Source organism: Galeopterus variegatus, unplaced genomic scaffold (genome assembly GCF_000696425.1).
Source record: "Galeopterus variegatus unplaced genomic scaffold, G_variegatus-3.0.2 Scaffold4443, whole genome shotgun sequence".
In the NCBI taxonomy this organism is placed as follows: Eukaryota; Metazoa; Chordata; class Mammalia; order Dermoptera; family Cynocephalidae; genus Galeopterus; species Galeopterus variegatus.
The window spans coordinates 117,369-124,529 of record NW_007730554.1 but is presented as its reverse complement, the minus strand read 5'-3'; the positions used below and the strand labels follow the sequence as shown (position 1 = coordinate 124,529).

Sequence of the window (7,161 nt, the reverse complement as noted above, 5' to 3'; positions counted from 1 at the left end):
AAAAGAATGGCCTGGATTTAGTCTGGAGGCCAGACTCCAGTGTGTGGAGTAATGTCTTCTCGATCTGCTGTTAGCGAACCCCAGGAGCTGTGTAATCCCCAGCAGCAGCACAGTGGGTCATCGATGGATCTGGTCACTAATGTGTGACTTATAAAGGGATAACTTGGCTTCAGACAAATGATTATCAGAAGTGACACCCATTTTGCCTGCCACCTTGGAAACTATGGCTTTTATTTTCTAGTGTCTTTTCCTTATTCTCTTCAATGGAACACATGTATGCACAGGAGTTTCTTATTTTCATTTTGGGGATTTTTTTGCTTGTTTTTTTCCCCTTGCTAACTGACATCCATAAATCAGATGGAGACCATTTTACCATTTGGGTATTTTAGAATCTTTTTCCTTGCCTGTGACCCTGAATAAAAGAAGTTCTCTTAGAATTTACAATTATGAGCATACTTTAAGTAGAGGGGAAAAACACTTTTTCTCAGAATAATTGAGCAAAGATAAGAACAGCTGGAGAGGAATTTCCCCACCAATGTTTGGATAGTTCTGCTCTGTTTCTGACATCCAGTGTCAACTTGAGCACATGTAAATGCTTCTGACAGTCCATTAACTAGACCCGCCCTCACTGGAACAATCACCTAGTTCTGGGCACTATACTGTGGGATTTTTGAGGAACCATGGATGCTTTGGAAGTGGGTTATCTTTATAAAATACAAGAACATTAAAGACAGAACTTATTGTCACTTTCATCATAAGAATGCAAAATTCACAGCATAGCTTGAGGATGCTGCCCAGAAACCACCCAAGTAGCTAATGGTTTGCACCAGCTCTGCAGTGTTGCTTTTAGTGCTTTAGATAATTACTTTCTCTTGGGGGTCAAAGAGAGAAATGCTAATGAAGACAGACTATATGGAATGTGTGTCTTTTCTCTGTAAGGATTGCTTGATTTTGCAGATCATGTTACTAAAATGATTTTTTAAAATAGTTAACACTGTTGATCACATCTTGATGGAACTCTATGGATAACCTATGAAAACAATGAGTGAAATACTTCCACTCATTCTGGCCGAGAGGAGTTTTTGTTTCTTTCCTTTAGTAAGCTTTCCAGAGAATTCCAAAGCTCTCCTCCTAAACCCAACATCTCCCACTTGGGAGGTCAGGTCAGTGCTCTGGCTGACTGTCTTTGGAAAGCCTGATAGTGAGGAGGAGGCTGACCCCTGTGGGGAAGAGGTGCCCCTGTGCCCAGAGCCAGGGTTCACGCTGATGTTGGCGGGGTTTAAACACTTGGGAGGTCAGGTCAGTGCTCTGGCTGACTGTCTTTGGAAAGCCTGATAGTGAGGAGGAGGCTGACCCCCGTGGGGAAGAGGTGCCCCTGTGCCCAGAGCCAGGGTTCACGCTGATGTTGGCGGGGTTTAAAGGGGAAGAGGTTTTGAATAGAGAGATGAATCTGGTGCTCTCTTAAGGGCGTTTCTACAGATCACAGATATTGAGCCAAGATTTCCAGGCTTTTCACCACGAGTCACATTAGAGCAGTTTCCATAGCAAAATGAAAATGTTTTAAGAATCTTTCAGCAACCCCATTGAGTAATGCACAATCGTCATATTTAAGAATTCGTGGGGCGTTTTTAACAACAGATTCTTCAGAACATCTCTCAGTTGGCTTCATTGACCTCTTACCCTTCATATATTCCAAGAATGTCTATGCCAAAATAAATGAAAAGCAATCGAGGGGGGTTGGAACTTAGGTAAATTTACTTGATGACCAGTTAATATGCTTTTAAACGTGGGCCCATAAGTGACCAAAGCAATGCACATGTACGTCAACTAACGCGATGCCTCTTGACACTTCTATCAAATTAGTCCTCCCTAAGGTTTTTGTTTTTAAATATAGTTTTTCTGAATTGAGGATATTTCTTTGTTCATTCTTCCCTTTTTTCATGTTTCACGGCAGCTGCCAAACATTCGTCATTCTTCCTCCGATTTCCTTTATCCCAAAAGTCTGATTCGACGCACAGGACGGTCTCCGTCTCTGCAGGTTAGCGGCTGTGTCCAGGCTGCAGCTGGGAGCTGCTGCCCCGGGCCAGGCTTCTGTCGCTTCTCCCCCTGTGCTGCTTTTCTCACATAACTTCTCTGGCTCCTGCAGAAGGCAGATGCTTTCCTCACCTCACGAATGCACCTCACACTCTGGTTCTGGCTGTTTTCTTCTCTGATCGAGGTTTTCATCAGGAGCAGTGGCTAACGTGTTATCATTGCAGCAAGCACACCGAAAGCTGCCAGTGTCCCCCTGTTTGCTCACTGAACAAGTATTGGCCAAGCACCCTGGTACAGTGTGGGGCTGGATGCTGCAGATCTAGCCCCGTAGGGAGGAAAAGACAGATAAACGATCATAGCAAGGTACAGAAACACATCACAGGCTGTGGATCACACAGATCATGTTCTTTGGAATGTCAGATGAGGGAAAGGTATCAAGGGGCAATTGAAACTTGGAGGTTGGATGAGATTTGGACACATGGAGACGAGGAGAAAGGAGTAGGCCTGATGAGGGAACAGCAGAAGCTGGAGCTGGGGAAGAACAGAGTTTGGGTGGGGGTGGTTTGGCTCAAGAAAGTGGTGACATGGGAAAGGAAGCCAGTGAGAGCAGGCACCTACTCTGCAGAAGTTGGGGGATTTACCTACGCTCTCACTTGCTTTCCCTAGGAATTCCTGTGATGGAGCTAATATTATTCCCATTTTACAGTTGAGGAGACTGAGGCCAAGATCCGTTATTGTTAGGTAAATTCCCCAGAGTTGCCCCACTGGTAAGTGGAAGAGTCAGGATAGAAACCCAGCCTTCTGTGAGCCCAGAACTCACGTTCTTTCCTCTATACCTCAAGGGGACAGTGAGAGAGAAACCTGGGAAGACAGAGGAGGAGAGCATTAAATCCTGGCTGAGGCTGCTGTCAGGGGCCACTGATGGAGCATAAGGAAAAAAGCAGCATGCCCCTGCCCAGGGCCAGCCAGCCTGCCGGACAAGCCCTGCACAGACTTTACCTTCTTTAGGGGTCTCTGAGAATCAGTGGAAACCTTGGCCTGTTCAACTATGAGCCACTTTCCATAGTGCCATCTTGGCTCAGCTGAAACCCATTCTGTAGCTCTGCTGACGATTCAGGATGGCAGCGCAGCATTCCAATCTGGGCTCCGTGCCTGCCCCCTTCTCCTGTGCCTGCCAGAGCCGCACTGAGTTTGAGTTTCTGTCTGTTTTGAATAAAACATCCCATTCTGGGCTGGCCCGGTGGCGCACTGGAGAGTGCGCTGCTTGGGAGCGCGGCGGCACTCCCGCCGAGGGTTCGGATCCCATGTGGAGACCGGTTCCCACTCACTGGCTGAGCGCGGTGCGGGCGCAACACCGAGCGAGGGTTGCGATCCCGTTGCCGGTCAGTAAAAAAAGACAAAAAGGAAAAAAAAAAATAAACATCCCATTCTTTCTTTAAATGACTTGAGAGATGGAAGTATGGAATTTTGGAGTGGAGAGAAACCTTTTAGAGGTCGATCCCCTAAGTTTCTCCATCTGTAGAATGAAGTCAGATGGAGCCGCAGGCCTGGGGCTATCTGNCTCAGCTGAAACCCATTCTGTAGCTCTGCTGACGATTCAGGATGGCAGCGCAGCATTCCAACCTGGGCTGCATGCCTGCCCCCTTCTCCTGTGCCTGCCAGAGCCGCACTGAGGATGAGAGTTTGGGTTTCTGTCTGTTTTGATTAAAACATCCCATTCTGGGCTGACCCGGTGGCGCACTGGAGAGTGTGCTGCTTGGGAGCGCGGCGGCGCACCCGCCGAGGGTTTGAATCCCATGTGGAGACCAGATCCCATGTGGAGACCGGTTCCCATTCACTGGCTGAGCGCAGTGCAGGCGCAACACTGAGCGAGGGTTGCGATCCAGTTGCCGGTCCCCGGTACGGGCGCAACACCGAGGGTTGCAATCCCGTTACCGGTCAGTAAAAAAAGACAAAAAGGAAAAAAAAAATAAACATCCCATTCTTTCTTTAAATGACTTGAGAGATGGAAGTATGGAATTTTGGAGTGGAGAGAAACCTTTTAGAGGTCGACCCCCTAAGTTTCTCCATCTGTAGAATGAAGTCAGATGGAGCCGCAGGCCTGGGGCTATCTGGGCGATACCAGCAACACAACCACAGACTCGGGCTCTCTGACCCCAGGCCTCGGGTGCCTTGCCTTGGCCCATGACACTGTTATGCCCCAACTCGTATCCTGTCCTGGACCTTCAGCTCCAGTGGCAGTTTCCCCATTCAGTGAAATTAAAGCCTCGTGAATTCAGAGGAGCCACTGAAGGTCGTCCCACTGCAAATGAGTGTTGCTAGAATTAGTGTCTCTACTGGGCAAGACATTGAATAGGTTTTTCTTTTTTCCAATAGTGTACTCTTAATTCAAATAACTTTATATTTTATTAGCCTAAGGCTATAACCAAGAGATAGTTTCATGACATGAATAAAAATATCATCATCAAGTGTGAAATTTTTTGGTTTGCTCCGGACCTTAAGTGTAAGAGATTTGGAGCATCCTGAGAGGGAGAGACAGAGAGATGGAGAAATCTGTTTTTAATAACTTCTCTCTTCCTATACTGTTGTTCAAAAGGAACATCTGATTCCCGTTATTCAGCTGTAAACTCTGTGAAGTCAACTTCAACTCCATCACAGAAAGTTGTAAACAGCTTGGGACCTGGCAGAGAAAACGGGCTATTTGGCAGAGTCTCCCTTCACCCCTCAGTAATTGAGGGACAGCCCACCAGGACCTTTAAGAAGCCTGACATCTCCCAAGCAATGCACTCCAAGTCACAGATATTTTGATCTTTTAAGCACTTTGACCTACACAGCCCCTCATTTTCATCACGTAGAATTAAGCAGCCTTAGCAATTAGGTAAACTGACTCTGCTCCTCTCAGAGACATCCAGTACTCTGGGCTCCAGAAATAAGTCCTGGTTTTGTTGTAAAGAAAAGTCAAATTTATAGGATGAAAGTCATTTTTTTTTTTATTTATATTCAGAAATTATTCCTTTTCCTCTTACCTGAATTACAGGTAAAAGAAAATGATGAAAACAGAATTACCTAAGAAAAACATTCTGGTTTCGCTTACTTGGAAGAGTTTTATGTGAATAGCAGATTTTATCTATAGCTGTAACTCAGTTCTGAACATTTCTAATTCATTATAGACAAGCACGTGGTATTCCCAGGACCAAGTTTGTGATAATCTTTCATTCTAAGGAGGAGTTTCTCTGCTGTCCATTTAGAGGCTAAATCATGAGTTAACTGACCTACAAAATGGGCATGATTTTTTTTTCTTTTGAAACTAACATTCACTTATTATAATTACACACTTGCAAATTTATAATATACCCAAAACTATTTGTATCATTTTTAAAAGGAGCTCATTAGAGACTTAATGTCTGGAACAAGGAAGTAATATTGTTGGGTTTGGGTTATTTTATTATTGTCACTACAATACATACTGCTTTATTCCCAGCTTTCACTTTGTCCAGATATTTTATCCTCTTTGGTGTGTCTTGACAATCATCAGGCAGTCCAGTGTAGAAGTGTTAAGATTTATACTGGAAAGACATCATGGCCTCTTGGCCATAGTAAAGGCTGATGGCATTTATGAAACTGTCTCCAGAGAAGATGTGTTTGTCCAGAGCCCTCTCCTGCTTCCTCTTCAAACACAAATTCTTTTTTCCAAAACAGTTAATTTCACCCTTTCTTAACTTACATTTAACGTGTGCAGATTTTAAAAGTGTTCCTTCTTCTGCAGCTATTATCACCGCCTTGTCTAGTGAACTTCAACAAAAACCCGAGGCAGGTACTGTTGACATCAGCAGTACTTAGTATAAGGTGTCATTCACCTTACATCAGTAGTTGTCCCATAGGTGTTCAGAAGATCGATCCGATCTGGTTGCCAGTTGCCTGTAGTTTTTCTCCTTAGAGCATGGCTTTGGATGAATGCAAATTAGATGAATGTGGTCGTGCATCCCTGCTCCTGCTGAACTGGGGGAGGGGCAGCAGAGTGCTTTCCAGCACTGTCCTTCTAAGGGTCCCCAAACACACAGGGGCCCATGATTGAAGGTAAATGGAAAATGTCATTTTTCCACTTACTCAACAGGCAGAGCTCTGGTAAGTGTTTTTAATGGTCAGTATTTGATGAACGATGAGAGCTGGAGTGGAAATATAAAAAGATTTCCTCAATTAATTTCCATTCTGTGACTGTGCCTTTTGAATGGTAGGACAGATGGACAAAGTCAAGGCATAGGGGGAAAATCAGCTGAAAGGTAGAGGGCTTTTTTAAAAGAGATTTTGTGAAAACAAAAAGATGTACTTTTGAGGCCTCACTACTTTCTAGTGATTAAATGCTATTTTTCCCTCTCCCATTGAAAGGACCTGCTAGTTTTCTAGTGCAACCTCTCTTTGTTAGTTTTTGGTGGTCTTTTGTTTTTCTTTTTGTTTTAAGAAATAAACCTTGTTGAAATCAAAAGGTGAATACATGAAGATGTGCTGGGGAAATAAATATGGGGCAAATGAACCCCTTCTTCATGAGAGGTTGAGTGAACACCCCACATGTAGCTAGAAGGTTCCTACTGAAGGATCCTTACTTCCCGTTGCCAAAATAAGGATTAAACTATCTGGCTAATCTTCTTGGCAAAATACTTTGAGAGATCACAGCCACATGTAATCCTTTCTATATCTACTTTGCCTTCCCCATCACCAGCACCACCCCTTTTTGGGGGGCAGGGGGAAGCAAAGATGGCATCAAAAGAACTGAACTTTTCCAACCATGCTTTCAAGTTGTTTTTTTCTGCAGGAAAAGATGCATAAAGAAAAGTAAGTAAATTGCATCTGCTTTTAACAGTTTGATCATAGGTCCTTGCTGTTTCCCTTTCTCTGCAGAACAGAAGTGGTCTTAGCTCTGGGAATAAATATCTGAAAACTTCATCTGTCATATAGACAAGAGAGTAATTTTGTTCATCATAACTCTCATAGAGAATACCAGAAACAAGGCTGCCGACCTGTTTGGTTATTGATTTAGTTTATTATTATTGGGTCACTGCTGTTATCCTGGATATCTGAGCAGGTTGAAATGGTAATTTGGGTTAAATAATTGCACATAAGGATCATCTG

General features: G+C 44.1%; 1 protein-coding gene across 1 annotated transcript in view; it reads left to right on the top strand.

Annotated features, from left to right (window-relative positions):
• ABLIM1 (actin binding LIM protein 1) overlaps positions 1-7,161 on the top strand; it is a 112,632-nt gene that overhangs the window by 63,702 nt on the left and 41,769 nt on the right. The window lies entirely within an intron of this gene.